The 23,520-nt window shown below is 41.9% G+C and overlaps 1 long non-coding RNA gene across 1 annotated transcript; it reads left to right on the top strand.

Annotated features, from left to right (window-relative positions):
* The first annotated feature begins 20,600 nt into the window (after positions 1–20,600).
* On the top strand, positions 20,601–20,991 carry LOC125316567. Its single transcript, XR_007199695.1, has 3 exons — positions 20,601–20,719; positions 20,819–20,848; positions 20,937–20,991. It is a non-coding gene; the product is annotated as an uncharacterized LOC125316567 (long non-coding RNA).
* Positions 20,992–23,520: the final 2,529 nt, after the last annotated feature.

Genomic DNA, 23,520 nt, shown 5'->3' with positions numbered 1-23,520 from the left:
CCGATCTCACCAATTTTTCTCCAAATAAAGATCGGGACCACACGATCTTTCTAATTTTCCTCAACTGCCCAATCGAGACCACTCAATTTAAATATACTGAATAAATACTCGATCGGGACTACGTGATTCGCTCACGTTGAATAAATAATAAATCGGGACCACCCGATTAGATCACACTCAAGCCGTCGGTCAATCGGGCCACACGATTAATTTATGCTACCACAAAAATTAATCTATATCACACGATATTAATTATGCTAACGTAGCAATTAATAATTCCCGTCCGATCGAAATTTCACTAACGTACATTTAATACGTACCATACAAATAAACCATACTAATGTGGTGATTAATCTGGGCCGTACGATTAAAATATCCCCACATGCAATAAATCTCCACCACCCGATTAATCAACACTAAGCAGGAATTAATCTCGGCCGTCCGATCAATCTTCCTAAGCAAGATTCAATATAAGCCATTGGATTAAAGCATGAAAGACAAGATTAAATCCTAGCCATCCATTATCAATCATGCATATTCACTATTCATGCAAGAACACATTTTTTTCTCTCTCCTCCCCCTCTCATTCGACCAAGGCAAGTTCATGCTCAAATTCAACCAATTTTTCACCAAACCTTCTCAACCTAATGTCCATTAGCAACCTAGATACCTAATCTAAGGTTAGGAACCAACTTACTCAAAGTTTAGCAAATTTTTCGGCGAGAAGTAGTGAGAAATTTTGATTCCAACGGGCGGCTCCGACGGCTCCCCTTGATGGGGGTGCTGTTGCCTCATTGTTTCTTCATTTTTCCAGGTTGCCCCTTCCGTTCCATGGTGCTCCCATATCACCTTTACCAGTGGAATTGTCTTGTTCCTCATAACTTGTTCTTTCCCGTCCGCTATTCGTACCGGCCTCTCCACGTAAGATACCCTTTCATCAACTTCCACAACTTCATGATCCAGCACATGAGTTGGGTTTGGCTCGTACTTCCTCAACATGGACACGTGAAAAACGTTATGGACTTGGGATAAGTTCGGTGGCAAGGCAAGTCAATAAGCTAACGTCTCAATCTGTTCTAGGATTTCAAAGAGACCTACGTACCTCGGACTTAATTTTCCTTTCTTCCCAAAGCAAGATAAGCCTCGCATCGGCGACACCTTCAAGAAAACATGGTCTCCCACTTGGAATTCCAAAGGTCTCCATCGTATATCCGCATAACTCTTTTGACGACTTTGAGCAATCTTTAGCCTTTCTCTGATCACTTTCACCGCCTCAACGGATTGTTGAACCAACTCAAGACCCGTTATACTTCTTTTGCCAACTTCATCCCAACATACCGGAGTTCCGCAAGCTCTGCCGTACAACACCTCAAATGGTGTCATTCCGATACTCTGCTGGAAGCTATTGTTATAGGCGAACTCCACTAGATGCAGCTATTCTTCCCAACTCCGTTTAAAATCTATCACGCATGCCCGCAACATATCCTTAAGTGTCTGAATTGTTCTCTCCGATTGTCCGTCTGTTTGGGGATGATACGCGGTGTCAAACCGCACTTGGGTTCCCATTGCATTCTGAAGATTTTTCCAAAAAGTGGTAGTAAACTTGGGGTCTCTATCCGATGTAATTGTTACTGGCACTCCATGCGGTCAAACTATCCGGCACATATACAATTCGTAGTACTTTTCCATTGCGAAATCCTTTCGCACTTGTCGAAAGTGTGCAGACTTCGTCAATCTGTCGATAACTACCCAAATCGAATCGTGCCCTCTCTGGCTCCTCGGTAACCCCATGATAAAATCTATGGTAACGTGTTCCCATTTCCACTCGGGAATTTCTAGCGGTCGAAGTAAACCTCCAGGCTTGCAATGTTGTGCCTTTACTTGTTGGCACGTCAAACACTTAGCCACGTGCTTAGCTACGTCGACTTTCATTCCATTCTACCAATAATGCTGACGTAGATTCCGATACATTTTGGTGCTACCCGGATGTACACTATAACTACTTCGATGAGCTTCTGACAAAATTTTATCCTTAAGCTCCTCATCATTAGGGACACATAGACGTCTACAAAATTTCAAGATTCCGTCCTCAGCCACTTGAAATTCAGGTTTTCTCTTGGTTGCATCCATTTCTAAAATTTTCTGGATGTCGGGATCCACCGATCGCAACGCCTTAATCCTCACCCGAATCTACGGCTCAATTCTCAGAGTTGCCAACAAACTTGGGAGATTGCAAACTTCCAACTTAAACCCCAAATCCCTCAACTCTTCAAGTAATGTCCACTCTTTCACCATCAAATGCGCAATGCTCGATTTCCAACTAAGAGCATCCGCTACTTTATTAGCTTTCCCTGGGTGATATAAAATATCATAGTCATAGTCCTTCAATAATTCCATCCAACGTCGCTGTCTCATATTCAATTCCTTCTGGGAGAACAAATACTTCAGACTTTGGTTATTCGTATAAATTTGAAACCTTTCTCCCCACAAATAATGACTCCAAATCTTCAGCGCAAAAACAATTGCTGCAAGCTCCGGATCATGTGTTGGATAGTTCTGTTCATGAGGCCTTAATCGTCGCGATGCATACGCGACCACTCTGCCATGTTGCATTAATACGCATCCGAGTTCCTTTAGCGAAGCATCGCTATAAATCTCAAATCCTCCCGGGCCCAATGGTATCGTCGAATTGGTGCTTGTTGTCAACCTATGCTTTAGTTCTTAGAAACTTCTCTTACACTTATCTGTCCATTCAAAGTGAGTTTCCTTCTTCGTTAGTTGCGTCAACGGAATAGCTATCAAAGATAATTTTTCTACAAATCATCGATAGTATCCTGCCAAGCCTAGAAAACTTCGAACCTCCATAACGTACGTCGGTCTTGGCCAATTCACAATAGTTTCAATCTTCGCCGGGTCTACCGAGATTCCATTCCCAGAAATGATGTGTCCAAGAAACGCTACACGATAGAGCCAAAATTCACACTTACTAAATTTGGCATAAAGAGCGTGTTCTCTTAAAGTCCGTAGAATGATGTTCGGATGGTGTTCATGTTCCTCCGGGCTCTTTGAGTACATCAAAATATCATCGATGAACACGATGACAAAGCGATCCAAAAATTCTCCGAATACCCGATGCATCATATCTATAAAAGCAGCAGGGGCATTGGTCAATCCAAAAGGCATGACCGTAAATTCATAATGCTTATATTTGGTACGAAAAATAGTCTTTAGTATGTCCTCCTTCTTAATTCTCAATTGGTGGTAGCCCGTCCTCAAATAGATCTTAGAAAATACTGCAGCCCCTTGCAATTGATCGAACAAGTCATCTATCCTTAGCAATGGATACTTGTTATTAATGGTCACTTGATTCAATTACCGATAGTCAATGCATAATCGCAATGACTAGTCCTTTTTCCTCACAAACAAGATCGGCGCTCCCCAAGGCGATGCACTGGGGCGGATAAATCCTTTATCTAGTAACTCTTGCATTTGAACCTTCAATTCCTTCAATTCTGAGAAGGGCATTCTGTAGGGTGCCTTGGAAATCGGTCTCGTCCCCGGGGCTAACTCAATCACGAACTCCACTTCCCTTTCAAGTGGCAATCCCGGTAATTCTTGAGGAAAGACATCGGGATAATCGCGCACCATGACTATATCCTCTAGCCTCGGTCCTTCAATCGACGAATCCACCACGATAGCTAGATACCCTTGGCATCCTTCGTTTAACAACTTAGTCACTTCCAAGTGACAAAATTAGGGAATCGAGATTCCTCCTCGACTTCCCACAAACTCAAATCTAGGATAACCAATCAGATTAAATTGGATCACTCTCCTACCATAGTCAAAGATAGCTCTTTGCTTTCCCGACCAATCCATTCCAATTATAACGTCATAGTCATGCATAGTCAAAATTGCAAGGTCTATTAATTCTTCTCTACCACCAATGACTATCTTACATCCAGTACACCCTAGTGTAGCCAATACTTTATCCTTCAAGGGTGTAGTTACGTGCAACATTACTTCTAGCGCTTTTAACACAATTCCAACTAATTCCACAAACTGTGCAGACACAAAAGAGTACGATGCCCCGTAATCAAATAAAGCATATGCAACATGATCACATAAGGAGATCGTACTCGTGATTACGCCCGGCGTATTTTCTGCCTCATTGTGCACCATTGCATACACTCTCCCTTGAGCCGGCTGTCGGTTCTGATTATTTTGCGGAGTTGCTCTAATCCGAGGTCTTGCCCGGGGTCATTGGGGCTGAAAACGAGGTCCTGGGGCTTGCTCCGGGCAGTTTCTTATCCGATGATCCAACTTGCCACATCTCGAAGCACCCCCGTCCCCGCTCGGGTAAGGCCTGTTCTCGTGCCTCCTTTCACAAAGTCGACAACTTCGGTTGGACTGGTACACCAGCTTCCCATTATTTCTTCTGACCGGAGGGTCGAAGTGCCGGTTTCCTATCATTGGCCTCTTGCCAACCTGGCGCTTGTCCCCGACGGGCACGAATCGCGATCCAGATGTGGCAGCCCTCTCTTTCATGTCTCGCTCCACCATCGGACCCCGCTCATACAGCTCGTCATAGTCCCTCAGATTCAACATGATCAATCGGCTACGAAGTTCCGATCTCAATCCGTCCTATAATCTTCTTGCTTTGTCTAGGGGATTCTCTACCATCCTCGGTGTATACTTCGACAATCTCGAGAATTCGGTCTCATACTGATCAATTGTCATCTGGTTCTGACGTAGCTGCTGAAATTCTAACATTTTCTGCTCCCGAGCAGTTTTCGAGAAATACTTTTCGTTGAAGACTTCAGTGAAGACAGTCCAATTCAGCGTTGTACCATCCGAGAAAACTTTTCCCGTGGTGGCCTTCCACTAATCACCGGCCGTACCCTGCAACCGATACACCGCTAGAGTTACTTTCTCCTCCTCGGTGCAACCCAAAACCTCGAATGCTTTCTCCAGGTCCTCTATCCAATGAGGTGCAGCTTTTGGGTCACCTTTCCCGGTAAACTTCGCCGGTTTCAATTTCAAAAACTGTTCCACCAACTGGTGCATCTGTCTATTCCCATGATCATTCCCCTGGTTGACGTTCACCCCATGAGCAAGCAAGAAGAACAGTAGCCTCGGCGGCTTGGGCAATAGCGACAGCTCGTTCCCGAATCCGCCTACTCATGAGATTTCCAATCTCCTCCCGAGCCCGAAGGACTCCATCCACTCTCGGATCTTCTCTAACTGTGGTTCTTGAACTAAAGGCTCCCCTAGAACCTCCTCTAGAACTCCCTCTAGAACCTCCTCTGGAACCTCTACCTTGATTGTCCATTTCCATTGACTTTCACAACACCCGAACCAAAATAATTCTACCAAGGAATTAGAGACCTAAGCCACCTACTCGAGTCTAGCGGTCTCACACTGCTTAATATAGTAATTAGCTCAAAGCTAATAATCGTTTCTGGTAGAACGATTTAACAAACAACACTAAACACTCAACACAAAAACAGTCAATCAAGAAAATCACAGGCGCACGTTCAAATGTCCCGCATAACGCGTTTAACTCGCATAAATAGCCAAGGTCTCTCTGCCTAATCATCCCAAAGTCATCGCTCCTTATCACTCCATATCTCTTCCAAACTTGGATTGAGTTGACCTTACTCTGATACCACTCCAAACGGGGATATCACGACCCGAATACTGCGAGCTCGAAAACATCCCCTCCGGCCACGCTTATGTACGGTTCTCCAGGATCCAAAGGCCGCAAAATTTAAACATGTGCGGAAACAGAAACAAATCCCCGTACAGAAACTAACAACACCACTATAACTTGGGATGGTAAAAATAACCTTATGTACTTATATACATAGTTGTTACAAACTCTCAAACCTAGGGTCAGAGAGGCCACTGTACAAGCCCGTGACCACTTATAACAAAAAGATTATGTGGTCGAAGCCTAATACACTTCCAAAATAAAACACTCTACAAAAGTCAAGAGGCCAACTACCCTAGGTCTCGTCCTTGCTATCGGGCACTATCTCGTTTATAGCTGCCAGCTCATCTTCGTCCAACTTTGGTGGTTGCTCCGCATCAGATGGCTCTACAACTTCCCCATCTTCTCCTGGTCCCGTAGACTCGGGCTCGGGCGCCAAAACTTCTGGTCCAACATCGGGATTCACTACCACGCCTTGTGGAGGTGTAGCATTCGCGGAATCCCATTCCCCAACACCATTGTAGGGAATATCGAAACCACTCAGCGATCCCACCGTCAAATCCCCATGACGATAAGTCCAAGCCACGTATGTTTGGGGCTTCTAGTAGGGCTCTCCAGTGTCCACCCAAACCGTAGTAGCATGCCTATAATACACTTCGTCCTCGCCGACCGGATACTCGGTCACCAATGTATTCATGTCCTCGGGAATGCCGAACCTCGGGGGTGGAACACTCATAGTTGAGGCGGAAGGTCCGAAAAGAACGAGCCTACAACATGGTGAGAATAAATCTCACTAAGAAAGTCTCTAATCGTATATTAGGGCTCTAGTGCGTCCCGACACGTCCTAGATGAGCAATTTCCAACAATTATTCATTCAATAAAAAATTCCACAAACAAATTCCAGAATATTCCATTCTTTCTCCAAAAATTACCACACCTTCACAAATATTCCACGTTACTCTCATATCGGCATTCCATGCCTCGGATCATCAATAAAATATTTCACGTTGCTCCGCAGCTCGCGTTTAACGCCTCGGGGTATAAAATAAATATTCCACGTGGATCTAAAACCCGCGTTTAATGCATCAGGCTATAATATAAAATTCCACGTTGGTCCAAAGCCCGTGTTTAACGCATCAGGCTATCATATAACCGGACAGACCCGCGTAATAATGCCTTAGGCCATTATATAGTCCGGATCCATGTAATAACGCCTCAGGTCACTATCCCGCGTTTAACGCCTTAGGATAACATAATAAGCACAACCCCGCGTTTAACACCTCATGGTAAAATAATAATAATAGAGCCCGCATCATAATGCCTCGGGCAATTTATGGTCTTATAAAATACGAACCTCGCGTCATAACGCTTCAGGGTAAAATTCCACATTTCCTCTCAATTATTCCACATAAAGATCATATAACAGCAAAAATTCCTCGATCGCTCATCCGATACCACACAATCACTTAAATCCTTCCGATCGATCGGTCTTCGCCACGTGATCTCGCTAAATTTCCTGATTAGCGGATCGAGACCATCCAGTCTTACCAATTTTTCTCCAAATAAAGATTGGAACCGCACGATCATTCTAATTTTCCTCAATCGCCCAATCGAGACCACTCGATTTAAATATACTGAATAAATACTCGATTGGGACAACGTGATTTGCTCACGTTGAATAAATAATAAATCGGGACCACCCAATTAGATCACACTCAAGCCGTCGGCCAATCGGGCCATACGATTAATTTATACTACCACAAAAATTAATCTATGCAGCACAATATTAATTATGCTAAGGTAGCAATTAATAATTCCCTTCTGATCGAAATTTCACTAACGTACATTTAATACGTACCGTACAAATAAACTATACTAACATGGCGATTAATCCGGGCGTACGATTAAATTATCCCCACATGCAATAAATCTCCACCTCCCGATTAATCTACGAGTAGCGGGAATTAATCTCGGCCATCCGATCAATCTTCCTAAGGAAGATTCAATATAAGCCATTGGATTAAAGCATGAAAGATAAGATTAAATCCTAGCCATCCATTATCAATCATGCATATTCACTATTCATGCAAGAACGCATTTTTTCTCTCTCCTCCCCCTCTCATTCGGCCAAGGCAAGTTCATGCTCAAATTCAACCAATTTTTCACCAAATCTTCTCAACCTAATGTCCATTAGCAACCTAGATACCTAATCTAAGGTTAGGAACCAATTTACTCAAAGTTTAGCAAATTTTCCGGCGAGAAGTCAAGAGAAATTTTGATTCCAACCGGCGGCTCCGGCGACTCCCCTTGATTGGCTTCAACCAAAGTTACTCCGGCAGTTCAAGGCGAGACCGGTGATTGCTTGGAAAATTTTCGGCAATGGAGGATGGGGGAGAGGGAATTTTCGGCCAAGGGGGGAGTGAGGTAGAGAGAGAAAGTTGTCTTGAATTTATGAGGAAGAAGGCAACAAAATTTATTAGAAAAAGGTTAGGATAATATTAGGGCTAGATATTTTTGGGGTCTTCAAAGTCAAGAGAGGCAAAAAGGTAATTTCCTCACCAAAACTAGTCCAAAATTTCGGCCAAGAGGGGTATGGACTGAAATTCCCCTGAGCTAAAGTAAAAACTTGGGTATTCTCCAAGGGTAAATGGGTCTTTTCCCATTTCCAATCCAATTTTTATTTTTCTTGAACCCTTTTGGGTAAACCGCGAAGAAATTGTACACTGGATGAGGAAACGTCCAAAATTTCATTATTGAAACCCCTGAAGGTCCGACGTCAAATTATGAAGCTCGATTCGCGATCAATTGAAATTTCAGCGTATCTCAAACTAACGGGTGACTTTTAGGAGTTACGCGTATCGAACCGTGATTAATATCACGTTTAAGAATTTCTCGAGTCATGGCGACTTTGGGTGTCATTCAATTGCGAGGGTCCATCACTAGTCCCGATGGACACGATCGTTAGAAAATAATTTAGGGACATTCGGAACCCATACGAGGTCAAAAGAAATCACCCGTGATCTAAGCGTAGGGTATTACCCAAATCGTTCCTTAATCATTATAGGATCGGCCTATATTGGTTTAAAATATTCCATCAACAATTTTCATGGCCAAAAAGTCAATCCAGGATCAAGTTTTTAGGTCCACGTACTTGATTTTCCTAACTAGCCATTCCCATTTGGTTAGTCTGCTCGAGAAGGATCAATTCCGAGTGAGATTAGACTGAAATACATCAATGAGACTTTTCATTTATTCAAGGCTTCAAAAACGAGTTGGAATACATGATGTCACAAGGCATGTATCCACCAAGCAAGTAACCTCCTATGGACAACGGTAATGCACCCTAGATTCATTTTGAAGCTTAAAACTCTGTGCTTGGTTTTCTGGATTTCGAGCCATGATAGGATTGGATAGAAAATCCAGGGATTTTGCTATATTCTATCCAAAGTTTGGTGAATCGTAATAATAGAGCCGGATATGTTCATATCATATCATGTTTATTGTTTGATATTCACAACATATTAATGTAAATGAATATGAAAATATACAAATAAAAACTATAAGAATATCTCATAATTCACTTCCAAATTTGGTAAGAGAAAGAAAATATAACCATTCATCTTTGTGACTATGAAAAGTTTTGCCTCTCTCGCTATATTCATTAAACTTCAACATGAAACATAAAGTTACGGAGGAGATGGAGGTTTGACTCTTTTTCTTCTTTTCTTAGACTTTTGATGTGTGCTGAAAAGCAAAGAAGGAAAAGAAGTTTCAATTCTCTCGCTGTTTACGTAGAGTTTGATCATGAACTAAAAATTACAAACCAATCATGAAACTTCCACGTGAACTAAAGATATATAGGGGAAGGAAATGGAGATGCTAGTTTTTTTTTTTTTTTTTTTTTAGAAATTTCATTGCCTCTCATTTTTCGAGAATTAGAAAAGTCATTTTCAAGTTTGAATATATTCACTTAAAATTTAGGTATTTCATTTTTACTTATTTTTTAATTGTAAATCTCTTTTTATCATTATTTTGATTCCCTTCCATCATTTCTTAATAAATTTTTTCATTAAATAATAAACTATACTATTACACTTACAATATGTAATTATATATATATAGAGAGAGAGAGAGAGAGAGAGAGAGAGAGAGAGAGAGAGAGAGAGAGAGAGAGAGAGAGAGAGAGAGAGAGAGAGAGAGAGAGAGAGAGAGAGAGAAACTATGTATTACAAAGAAGAAAGAAATTAAATTAAAAATAATATTTATAATAAATAAAAATGAAATTCATTTTTTATTTGAGTTTTCTTTTTAAAATTAGAATTCAAATATAGTTAAATATAATTATTATTTTAATTTATTATATAAGAAGTTTGTTATTCAAAAAATAGTTTTTATATCATGAACAAAAGAAACCATATACACCTTTATCCCACCTCTCTCCATGAGATAATTGTATCTAGGCTATATCTCTTTTATATCCCATTATATCCTATTTCAAGTAGGAACCAAACACAGGATAAAATAAAATTTAGGGAAAATTTCGAAAAAGGGCCCCAAGTCCTCTCTATTTCTCAAAAAAGGGCCTGAAGTGGAATCTGTTTCAAATAAGGGCCCGAAGTGCCCTATTTGTTTCAAAAAAGGGCCTACTCAGGGATATTTTGGTCTTTTGACATTTTCTAATTTTTTTCCCATTTTCCTTTCCTTTTTCTCCTCTCTCTCTACGCTCTCCCCTCCTTCTTCTTCGCCTTCCTCGTCCACCACCAACCTCGCCTCCTCCTCTCTCGGCAAATCTACGTCAACAAGTAGCTCGCTTGCAACAACACCACCAACAACAACTTCACCGAGGACTTCGCCTACAATGGCCTCCGCAACTCCCGCCGCTCTTATGTCACCTTTCGATCCACCCCTTCTACGCCTCCTTCGTCTCCATCTCCTACCTCCTCAACTCCCAGCCGATTACAACCTCCATGACAAGAATAAGATGGCCTCCCGTTCATCGAGGACATCACAGCTGTCGACGAGGTCTAGAGGCGGGTCCTCATCGAGATCCTTTGCCACAATGCTCGCGTCGTGTACGTACACCGCTATGGCCTCGACGGCCGGACCGATTGGGAGTCCTTCAAGAAGACCATGCCCGTAATCACCTACGAGGACCTCTAGCCGACCGTCGCTCGTATCGCCCGGGCGATAAGTCTCTAATCCTCTACTCTCACCCCATTTCAGAGTTCCTCACCAAGTACAGAACATGGCAATTTTCCCGGTTCTTGATTTTTCCGGCGGGTATGGGCCGCTTTTTCGGGTGAAATGGGCAAAAATGGGTGATTCTTGCTTCTTGTCAAGCGTTTGCCGGGTCTTTGGTAAGTTGGGTGGATTCTTGATTTGGTGCGGTTCGGGGACGTCCAGAGGAGAGAGCAAGCTGATGCTCACCATTGAAGAGAAGCTGAGGCCAGCGATGAGTGAGAGAGGGGAGAGGAAAAAGTAAAGGAATAGGAAAAAGAAAAGAAAAGGAAAACAGAAAAATAAAAAAAAATAAATTTGAAAAAGTAAAAGACCAAAACATCCCCGATTAGGCCCTTTTTTGAAACAAATAGGGCACTTCGGGCCCTTATTTGAAATAGATTCCACTTGAGACCCTTTTTTGAGAAATAGAGAGGACTTTGGGCCCTTTTTTGAAAATTTCCCTAAAATTTACCCTATCCCGATCGACAAACGTAGCTGAAAATAAAATAATAAAAGAACTCAACATCTGTATGGCTAAGCATGATTGAGTTCGATACTCCTAATTAGCATTGAGGTTCAATTAAGTCATAATTCACATGGACGTATCAAGTAAAGGAGGATTAGTTTATTTAGACTCATTGCCATTATAGTACTGATATTTACTAATGATCATCACAAATTCATCATTCTATATTTGCAGTGGAATTAATAACATTTAGGAACTAGTTACTATCGAGGATATTTCTACTTAAAATTTCTCACCTACGGTTCATCCAATTGGGAGAGAATCAATAGATTCCTTTTAACAAACCCCATGTTTTTTTTAATGTCAACAACACCCTATGTCAGAAGTACGATGTTAAAAAAATGATATACACCAAGGTTGCGTTTGATTGTCAAGGTGTAAGTTAAGATATTCTATTATGTATTTGGCAGCTCTTCAGGATGGAATAAAGGAGGGATATAGCCAAGATAAAAACATCCTATGGGAGGGTTGGAATAGATCGGGATAGGATTTCTCAAGAGCACAGATATGAGGAGAACTAGCTTTTTCCTACAACCATCAGCACTCTTCCGCATTGGGTTGCCTCTTCGTAGTGCCAGGCCACCTCTCTAACGAGGGCTGCCTCTTCGGCGGCGACGACCATCAAGTGTGGCTACCTTTTTGGTGATGCCAGGCTGAGGTCTCCAACCACAAAACTGGACATTTGCACGACCTTGTTCTTTAATCGATTGTTTGATGTGATATGAGATCATGTTTATCATTTTTTAACCTCTTGAACCTTTCCAACGTTCGAAAGTCTTGACAAGTTATGAAGACCTCGAGTTTGATTATTAACTTTCAAAAGGGTTCTCGACATTTGAAAGAACTCTCTTGGACATTTTAAAAGGCTCTTTTGAATGACCTACATGAGTGCATCATGCATCTTCAACTTGTGAAAAGAGGCTGAATAATTAGATTGTTTAGCATTTGTTTTCTCACTCGACAAGACGGTTGTTCCTTTTAGCGTGGCTAATATGAATTTCTAAGCAACAAATGCCTCGGATGTAGGTTCAGCTTCTAAAGAGCTATGAGCAAGGCAAGTGAATCATTCTCAAAGAAATCGACCCCAAATATTATGGGGTCTACTCCATTGATGTTGTGCCCTAATTCAAATGGCACGGACCTTTGATCAAGAATAACTTACTCATCAAAACTTGTCATTGAATAATTTCTAAATCAACTTGATGTTTCAACAAAATAGGGTTGATCTCACCTGTTTTTTACCTCTACTTATTCGACTTTAAATCTGTAGTTCACCTAACAATAGTAGGATATGACAAAATTCTTGAATTTTTTTATCCCTATGTTACACTGACACGATACGCAGCACAACATGACAAGACACGACACGCCGACACTTGATTTCTCAAAAATAAAAAATTATTTTTTATATATAAAAATATCAATGGTAGTTTTCTTCTTCTTCTTCTATTAAGGATTTACGGTTAGGTATTTTTGGGCTTCGTTAGGTATATTAATTTTGAGGTAGTTGGACATATGACTTCAAGTAAATATATATATATATATATATATATATATATATATTTTATAGATTTATATGTTGACCTCTAATTTTTTTTAGAATGCTTAAAATTGACCTCGTGCGTGTTGAAATGGTGTATCGGGATGTTGGACTTGTGTGTTGCTAGCGTGTCTATAGCGCCGACCACGTGTTAGTCACATGTTGGAGAGTATCGAAGTGTTGGAGAGTGTTCGACATGACATAACTCGACACGACACGACACGGAAGCCTCCAGAGAGTGTCCGTGTAACATAGGTATATTATGTCAACCCCTTGCCCATTCTCTTCGGCATCATCATTCGTTAGTCGTCACTAACTAGCTTGCCTCCATCCGGTTGAACCGGAAACGAGACCGAATCGATTACAACCTTTTACACGCTGCAGAAACTAAGGGTGCGCATGATAACTTCTGGAGGTGGAATTTTGCTCCAAAAACGCTTATGGAGCAGAAATCGGTTTAGTAAAAAATTTTACTTTTGAAAGAAATTTCCACTTTTGAAGTTGATTTTCCTTAATTTGAGAAGTTAAAAAAAAAAAGCTTCTCTAACTCAAGAAGTACTTCCCGTCTCACCCTCTTTTTATTATGCCCTCATCCTCTTTTTGATTATACCCACTTCCGCTAACCTCCACTGTAACAACCCATCGCCGACCTCCACCAAATGTCCCCCACGACCACCGTAATCACCGACCATTTCTCGCTTTCGCCAATCGTAGACCTCCGTCGGCCGCCACCTGCGACCGTCCGGTAGCCAACCACTGCCGACCTCCACCGGTTGCTGCCCATCGCCACTCGTGACCATCGACCGCCATCGTCGGCAATTGCCACTGCCAACCTTCGCCGGCTGCGATCACCGCCAACCACCGATCTTCACCGGCCGCGACCACTAGCAACCGCCGCTCCTGTTGCCAACCATTGACCACCGCCCTGGCCGCCACCATCAAGTCGCCATCTCCAGCTGCCGGGGTAAAAATAAATAATATTTTAATAATAAAAATTATTTTTAAAGAAACTTAAAAAGTTCAAAAATGAAGTGGAAATTTTTCGGCCGCCGATAATAATTTTTCATAGAATATTTTGGGTAGAAGAATACCTGGAGAGCCAATATTTGTGTATGGTTCATTTTAATGTCAATATTGTTTTTTTGGATCACTTAAGTGCCAATTTTTTTGAAAAACGATTATTTTAGTGACAAGTTCGACGTGGCTTGTCGAAAATCATACGTGGCATGCCAAGAATCCCAATTAGCAATAAAAAAAAAGTCAAAACTTAATAAAAAATTCCACCTAATAAGCTAAAAACTGAAAAAAAAAATGAAAATTATTAATAAAATATGTAAAAAAATAGAACTTTAGTATTTGTAATTGCAAAATTGACTAAATAACAAAAAAAAGTAAAAAGAAAAATCAAGATGAGCTGCAGCGACAAGGGCTTGCATGACCCTCACTGTCGCTAGCGATGGGTGGGGGCTGGGGGTCTACGACCCTCGTCCACTGGACGGCGGGGCGGTATTGCCCCCCCGAGGGATGGCGAGGGCCAGCAGCCCTCGCTCAGATTGGGCTAGGGTCGCGATCTTCGCCCGGGTTGGGCGAGGGTTAGCAGCCCTCCCCTAGGCCCGGCCGCAGGCGACCAATGGGTGCCGACCCCACCGGTGGAGGCCTGCTGCCCGGCTTGGGCGAGGGCCATTGACCTCACCTAGATCCGGGTGTGGGCTACTGGCCCTCGCCGGCCCTCGGTGGGGTGACCCCAGCCCCACCGACTAGCCCCGACCCGTCGCCGACCATTGCCCGTGACGACAAGGCAGCGGTGGGAGGGCCGCCCTTACCCAATTTTTTTTTTTTTAGGTTGTAAAGATTTTTTAAAATTTAATTTAGTTTTTTAAAAATATTTTAGCTTATTTTGTAAAATGATGTTTGACATGGCATCCACGTAGACTGAATTTTTTTTAAAAAATTCCACATAATATTAAAAAATTAATTAAAAATGCCATGTATACTGTTTAGTCAGAATTAACACTTCGGTGATCGTTTTTGGCTGAAATTGACACTTAACCGATCGTTTTTCTCCGATTTTGGCACTTAAGTGATTCAAAACAATATATTGGCACTAAAATGAGTGCTATACACAAATATTTGGTACTGTAGGTGTTAATAATGTTTCGGAAGTAGAAATTTTCAACTGTTACTAAATAAATTTCTCCGATCGTAAATAACTTATGGAGTAAAAGTGGAAAAATCACCTTTTGTTTCAGAGGAGAAATAGAAAATCAATTTCTGGGAACAAGTTAATTTCTGAAGTAGAAGTGCTGCCATGCTGTTGACACTCGATTTTTTTTAAATCAATTTTCCTTTAGTTTTATTCTCTAAAAAATTACCAAAAATTCACAAAAAAATAAAAAAATTATAAAATCAACATTGGAAACCTTGGCCAAGCTTAAGGAACCAATTTTGAACAAAAAATAATTTTTCATATTTTTCACATTTTTTTAAATATTTTCGGAAAATAGGAAAATATTAGAAAATTCATAAAAAATACTTTTCGAGGTAAAAAAATTAAAAAAAAATGTCCAATATTTTTATTTTAATTCCATTTTAATATCAACCTCAAGAAAAATTGAAAATTGAGTTCAATTTTAGGTGTTTCTTCACAATACCTAGAGTTGAATTTGCATAAAAAATACCAATTGAGTCTTTTTATTTGCAATTTTTGCACATTTTGTGTCTTGAAATTCAATTGCAGCCCCTTTGAACATCAATTTGATCAATTGCACTCTCAATTGCACGAATTGCATGAATTAGACAAAATTTCTAAAGAATCTTGCAATTTAGTCCCTCAATTTCTCAATTTTTGAAATTACTTTCAATTGAGGGACTATCATGGTAAAATTGGACTGTCCCCCTATGTTTTCATGCATTTCAAATTGATTGGCATAGGTCTCATAGTCCAATTTAATCAAATTGACACTCAATTGAACATTTCCCCAATTTGGGATTTTAGAAAAATTTGGGGCTTTCATAGAAATTGAAGCGAACTTTTGGGTAAAATTGCATTTCTAGATAATATCCAGGCCCCTAAGTCCAATTTTGAAGTTTAATTGCAAAAATTCCCACTCAATTTCAATTAATTTTGAAAATTCTACGAAATTCATTGTTTGAACCGGTTCATACCGGTCTGACCGCCGGCCGGACCGGTCGAACCGGCTCAAATAATGTCATCTTCTTCCTCGGGCTTGTGCCATTTGCAGATTCAACGATGGACTTTGGCGATCAAATTGACGGCCAATTCGAACCTAATTGAGCTAATTAACATGGGGCTTTTGTTTTGCAGGTGAAGACGCGTCGATTGCCATCACCGGCATGGCCAATGGCCGCCGGAGCGTGGCGGAATCGACGGTCAAAGTCGCCGGCGTCCGGAAGTTAACATTTTCAAGTTTAAGTGCAATACATGCTCGTTTTGGCTCGACGGAAGCTCTAACGGACGTGGACGGAATCCTAATGATTCCATCACCGTCCGGCGACCAATTTGCATGTGATAGGCATGTGAAGACAGCTCGGCCAGCTCACACCCGACGCACGCAAATTTGAAAGTTGGTATAAATAGCTGGGAAGCTTCGCGAATCGGGGGAGGCTCATTCGTGCTCACACACCAACGTAATAAAGAGAGAAAGAGAGAGAGAATAGAGTGAGAAGGCACGGGGATCATCGTCGTCGCTCGTCGGAGCTCGAGCTGTTCATCGCTCGTCCGGCCAATCCAGGCTACCTCGAGCTGCGAAACCACTTCCCGGAGTTCGCCCGAAGACCAAGGAAGCGATCGCCACCCGTCGCGCCGTCCGAGACCGCCCGAATCGGTGAGTTGAACTTCGAAGCTCTCTGCGGCACGATCATGGCATCGCATCATCCCGAGCACGATTCTTTCAATTAGTTTGTGCGTTTCACTCCTGGATCACTTCTGACCACGATCGCATTGTTTTTTCGCATTGATGTTTCCCGATTATGTCGAGTCGAACCTCCAACCGGTCGTTGCCTGGTCGGACTTCGGTCGAGCGAATCTAGCAACCTAGGGTTCGATCCGAACCCGAGGTAAGTATTCTAAACTCACTTTGAACATTTCTGAAGCTTGAATTCGATTATTGTGCTCTGTGTGATGAGATTGTGTTCTGAGATGTCGAACATGTGTGAGCTTGATTCTTAGTGATTCAGTGGATGAAACTGCTTGATTTTCAACTATGTTGATCCGGGGAGTGAGTTGAGTCGATCGGCGGTGGTCTCGTGTCGATCCGGCGAGATCTCACCGTTGGATCTCGCCGGAGAAATCACAGCCGTCTATTCTGTGTCGTCGCAACGAGGAAGACGAAGGTGACGTGGCGGTCAACCGGTCAAAATGCTTAGATGGCGAGAGGAGATTGGTCCAGCTCACGTCCGAGTCGGCTCGGCCGTTGGCGCGAGCGAGCGGACTCGGACTCGATCCGACGGCCGGGATTATTAGATGAGTTTGATTTAGGGCCGTCGGATCCGATTTTCGTATTTTCGAATAATGGTTTATATTAAGCAGAAAATAAAAATGGTGAAAACGGTGTCGTTTTGTTTAGGTTAGGCGTCGTCGTTTTAGCATTAGAATAGATAAACGGTCCAGATTAGGCTTAGGATCAATCGCAACCGTTCATCGTTATAAGTGATTCGGCGTCGTTTTTGGCAGAGATGGGTAGACGGCTCAGATTAGATCTAGAATGAATCGTGGTCGTCCGTTTGTTTAAAAGGTACGACGTCGTTTAAGAGTGAGGGCCGAGCGCGTCGTCGTTTTAGACTTGGGAGGAATGAACGGCCGGGATTAGGTCCAGGTTAGATCGTGGCCGTCCATGCTTTTAATGAATGCGGCATCATTTAGGTTAAGGGTAATTCGACGGTCCGGATTGGTTCCAATTTTTAATTGTGGCCGTCCGTTAAATGCTCAATACGTCGTCGTTTCATTTAGTAAAAGGGTTGACGGCCGAGATCAATCCTGCAGTTGATCTTGGCCGTCCGTTCATTTTCAATATATCCGAATATTCGGAAATTAGTTTAGAAATTCAAAAAAATTAGAAATAAATATAATGCGATGTCATTTCTTTGTAGAGAGGTTCGCGAGCCGGTCTGGACCGGGTTGACCGGTTTGACCCGGTCCGAATTACTAATAAAAAAATAAATAAATATTCCCAAAAAAATTCAAAAAAATTGTAAAAATACTTAGAAAATTCACAAAAATTCCCAGATTTTCCCAAAAAATTTCTAAAAAATTTCTAGAACGATTCAGAACTCCTATAGTTTGGATTGAAAATTTTCGAGACTTCGAGGGGTCAATCTATGTCGATCCGAAAAATTCCCAACTTTTTTTAGAAAATAAATAAAAAATCCAAAAAATAGAAAGAATTAGAAAAATCCAAGAAAAATCACAAAAATGGGAAATGGCCACATTCAACTGGCCCGACCCCGATTTTCTGATTTTCGGGTCCCGAACCCCAAAAAATAATCATTCTACCCCTCTAGGCCTTCCACCCCAAATTTTTGCCGAACCACCCCGAAACCCAAATTTGACATTTCTATGGGCCGATAGGGCCATTTTTAGATATATCGAGCCTTGATTGATTGATTTGATTGCTTGCGATTATATTGATTGCACTTTTAATTTTTTGATTGTGATTGATTAGGATAGTAAAATTCCCATCTGCATGAATACCTTAGATCGTTAGGGCCTACCTCACCCGAAATTTCATCTGTATGAATTCGTAGGTTAGAAAATCACTCAACATCGGTAACCGAAAGGGCGTCAATATAAATCTTGGCGTAACCAAGTCCCCAGACCCAAAAATCTCTAGTTTTCACGGAACCGAACGGTTTCTCCCGACCGCTCGGTAGGGTTTTCCGATCATATCCTCCAATAAATCGATCGGTGGCGACTCCAATTGCATGTACACATTGCACATGCCACCCGACCACACTAAGGTCGATATTCAATGAAATTTTCCCGACATCGTGATTCGAGTAATGGGTCTTGGGAGAGACCCGCGATTCCTAAAAAATCCCGCTGACAACCGGGGTTATATAAAAATTAAGGATCGGCTCGTTAACCCTATTCATCCCCGGATATCTAAAAGAAATTTTCCGGAGGGTCGCGACACATGCACGCATTAAAACCCTCGTGGCGTTTACTGTCCTCTTCGGCTCTACTTCTTCACCTCTGAACTCTACTTCAGGCACTTCATTGGAACAATGGGTTACTGTACTCATCTGCCGGTGCTGAAGTATCGAAGTGGAGGCGATTTCGGAAGATGCTGTGGCTATTGAATTGTCTGCTTGAAGAGATGATATCAGCGATATCCTAGGTCCCTAGAGGCGCTTCGAAGGCGGTCCCCGAGGTGGCGGACCCGCCTTCCTAGGAGGAAATTGAAGAGATTTTGGAGAGTGGAGTTCTGGAAAGAAGGTAAAACGAAGTCGCTTTTTTTTTTTTTTTTTTTTTCAGTGTGTTTGGCCATGTGGTCATTCTGTTTCTAGCCACTTGCATGACTTTTAAAGAAATGGTCTCTCTTTGTATGATTTTAGCGAGCTAGTCAGGTCAAATTCATGAATTGTCTGTTTAGCTCTATGATGTCCTTTAAGGTCGCTTGTTTGTAGCGAAATGAAGTTGAATCAGTGACCAAGAAAAGTGCATTGGAATCGGCGTAGTGGGAATTAGCAAGGAGTGCCCAAGAAAGCTGTTTATGTATATTATATTAGTCAATTAAGATAGAATAAGGGTCTGTCTATTTAGTCATGTCAGAACAGTATACGTTTCCAAGAGCATTGAGGGAAAAACCGCTATGATAGAGTTGATGGAGATTGTCTTTGTATTTTCTTTCCTTCTGATTTGATGCTGCTGTACAATGTATTTTGAGAAGCTTATCAAGAGAGAGAGCTTTGTTTTATTTAGTAAAATGGTCGAGAGAGAATTCTATGATTTCACATATCCTGTTGTTATAGCTCGTGCTTGATTTTAGTGCAGTGGAGATAGTGATGGCGAGGAGGATGATGAAGACATGGACGCCGTTGCTTCAGAAAAGGCTGATGAAGTTTCCACTCGGGAGAAGTTCCAAGGTGACAAAAGTTGGATCTGGTTTTGAGGATATAACTGATGGTTTGAGGGAGCTTGATATGGATAATTACGAAGAAGAAGATGAAGGTATGTTCCTTTATGTGGGTCCTCTGATCTTTTTTTCTTGTTATAAGTTTTTAGTCCATCCAAAGGAAGTTGGACGGCTAATTCCTACTTGGATCCCGAAAAAGTAGCATCAGAATGGATTATATGTGAATGCCCCACCTAATACAAAAGGACTCATTTTAATGGCGTGTCAGTCTTCCTCTTAAAATTACGAACCGGAGCCAGCCAAACTTGCAGAACAAGTAATGGACAATTGGACATATCATGAATCTTCCTAGTATGAGAAATTCAAACTTAGTCTAGATGTACTTTCCGAGCCAACTTTAAGAGCAAAGAAGGAGGAGTTTTCCCTGTCAAAGTCCTTTGGAGCCAATTAAACTCAACATTCTACTCCCCGCTTATAATGCTTAATGAAGCCAATGGACGTCCTGCCAAGGAGGATTCGATATACGAGCTGCTACATCTAATTCTGCCTCCGAGTCACGACCAAGTTTTGCTCTTCATGCACATGATAAAGCTGTCAGCACAATTTCATACAATCCTTCGGCACCTAATGTAACAAACCACGACGTCCTTCACCTTTGTTTTTCCTTGCGCATTCTGAAGTTTATTCGTTAAATTAATTAATGACTATTGCTTCTGCATGTACTTCAGCTTCTCGCGACAGGGTCAATATATAAGATGGTATCCTTTAGTTCCTCATGCATTGTTGTTGGCTTGATCTTTCCTGGTGGATGGTACTTATACATGTATGTTCATTGACCAAATGCAGGTAAAACTGTGGGATCTGTCCAATAACCAGCCTTCATGTGTTGTCTCGAGAAATCCAAAAGCTGCAAGTGACCCTGCGTTGTTCCCATATTGATGTTCTGAAGCACTATGCACATGCAAATTAAATGCTGTAGACAATCGGAATACTGAGCTTTGTCATTGTTCTAGGGTGCTGCTGTCTTTTCTGTTTTCTTCTCGGAGGATAGTCCCTTTTTACTTGCTATTGGAGGTTCAAAGGGGAGACTTGAAGGAAGTGGAAATCTTCCTCATTTCTTCATTCAACATTGTACCTCCTTGCAATTTTCCATTCATGCTTTATTAATGATTCCTATGTGGTCGGGAATCTCTAGGTGTGGGATACATTATCTGATGCAGCAGTATCCCGATGATTTAGAAACCACGGCAAGTCGAAAACAGCAGAACCTGGTTCTTGATGTTGCCGAAAGAGAACATGGTAGAAGTGTCTTAGATCTTCTCAATGCCGGCCTTGCTCAGTCTTAGAGCGCATTGAAACACTGGAAGTCGGGGGTAGCTCTGCGAGTCGAGTCATGTTCTTCTAGCAGCATGTTATTGAGCATTTTAAGTGTCGTCTTGATATGGTGCTTGTAAATGAAGAATGTAGTCTTTTCTAGTGGTAATGTTTCAATCTCTGACATGTTTAGTTTGAGCAATGTGACTTATAAACTGATTGAGAAATGTGGCAGGATTTATACCGTTCGCGGGGAGTGTGGTCGGTTCATCCAAGAGCCAGCTTTTTGTTGGGCAGGAACGGGGAAAATTGTCAAAAAAATCTTATACTTATTATATTTTTGCCAATTCAGTCTTAAATCAGTCCTAAAACTTTTAATTTTGTCAATTCAGTCTTAAACATTTTGTATTTGTACCAATTCAGTATTAAATCTTTTTTTTTTGTGTTGATTCAATCCTAAACCTTTTGCAATTATGCCAATTCAGTCCGTCCGATCATCTTTGGTTGGCCGGTGCTGCCATGAATGTTGGTCGGCACTAACGTGGATGCTCAGACTTATGTGAACAAATTTTAAAAATATTTTAATTTTTTCAATTTTTTATTTTTTTTTTCTTTTCTGTTTCTTTCCTTTTGCTTTTGCTTTCTTCTTCCTCCGTTAGCATTTGCAGTAAAACTCGTGTTCTACAGCTAAGAATAAAATCAAGACCGTGAGGAAGAAGAGGACGCTGCCACTACCATTGCCACCTCCGCCACCGCCACTGCTGCACCTACGACCAACCCGACCCCTTCGATGGCTTCACCGAAGAGATCATCCACCTCACCCTTGACCACCTCAGTGACGACAACCCACCTAACCAAAGAGATCGCTTTTGGTCTTCGAGGTCGCGTCCGTAGGCTCCGTTGCTTTCAACATGTCAATGTTGACCAGGCCGGCGCAATTCGTGGCCAGGCTCGACAACCCCAGGTGTCCTGAAGAACCTGGACCGGAACAGATCCACGAACCTGAGGGTGGAGTTCCTGGACCGAGAGCACGACGTCAGCATCTCGTCGTTGACGCAAGGGTAGCACGAGAGATCGAGTGGCGAAATAAAGGGGTAACGGCGAGGGATCAAAGGGAGGAGGTCGGAAGAGAGGGGCCTGAGGGCCTGCGGTGGCGGGACTCCGCGGAGAGGAAGGACTTGTGAGCAAGAGGGTTGTCGGCGCCAAGGAGTCGGGGAGGCCATCGAAGGAGTAGGGTTAGTCGTGGGATGATGCGGCGGCGGCGGTGTGGTCGTCTTCTTCTTCCTCACTTTCTTGAGTTTCTTCGTTAGTTGCAGAGCACAAGTTTACTGTAAATGCATACGGAGGAAGAAGAAAGCAGAAGTAAAAGCAATTGGAAAGAAACAGAAAAGAAAAAAAAAATAAAAAAATTGAAAATGAAAAAATTAACATATTATTAAGAATTTTCCATGTAAGTGCCGGCATCCACATCGGTGGCGATCAGCATCCACGTCGGCGCTGGCAAGCTAAAGTTGGCCGAACGGAATGAGTTGACACAAATACAAAAAATTTAGAATTGAATTGACACAAATGTAAAAAGTTTATGACTGAATTGGTAGATTTAAGACTTTTTTGACAATTTTTTCGGTAGGCACAATATAATAGCGGTGCGAAAAGCCTATGTAGTCTTTCGAGGTAAAAGGAAAAAAAAAGGAAAAAAAAAAAAAAACCGGACCAGAGGTGATCGAAGCCGATTTAGACAAAGCATACGCGAGAAAGATAAGTATGCAACCATTTACAAGCATATGCTCATGCACACCGATGATGTCCTTTCTAGAGTTGGACGGCAACCAAATTGATTGAGTGCATTGGAGAAATTTCTGATGGGATAGTTCTGATCTTTCTGTATGCTCATCAAAGACGCGATGCAAAATTCTAAACCGAAGTTCTTGGTGTCGCTTTAAGCTTGTCCCTCGGAATCCTTTGCATGGCCATTGATCAAAATTTGTATTCGAGAATCAAGACTAGCAGGTAAGAATATACGTACTGCGAGGCGTGTGCAGAGTAGCTAAGAAGGTGGTAGCTGGGGCCCGGGGGTCATGATGTAACTCCAACAAGGCGCTTCCTCCCTGTTCGA

The sequence above is a fragment of the Rhodamnia argentea genome, chromosome 1 (assembly GCF_020921035.1).
Source record: "Rhodamnia argentea isolate NSW1041297 chromosome 1, ASM2092103v1, whole genome shotgun sequence".
NCBI classification, from domain to species: domain Eukaryota; kingdom Viridiplantae; phylum Streptophyta; class Magnoliopsida; order Myrtales; family Myrtaceae; genus Rhodamnia; species Rhodamnia argentea.
This window is presented reverse-complemented; position numbering and strand designations above follow the sequence as displayed.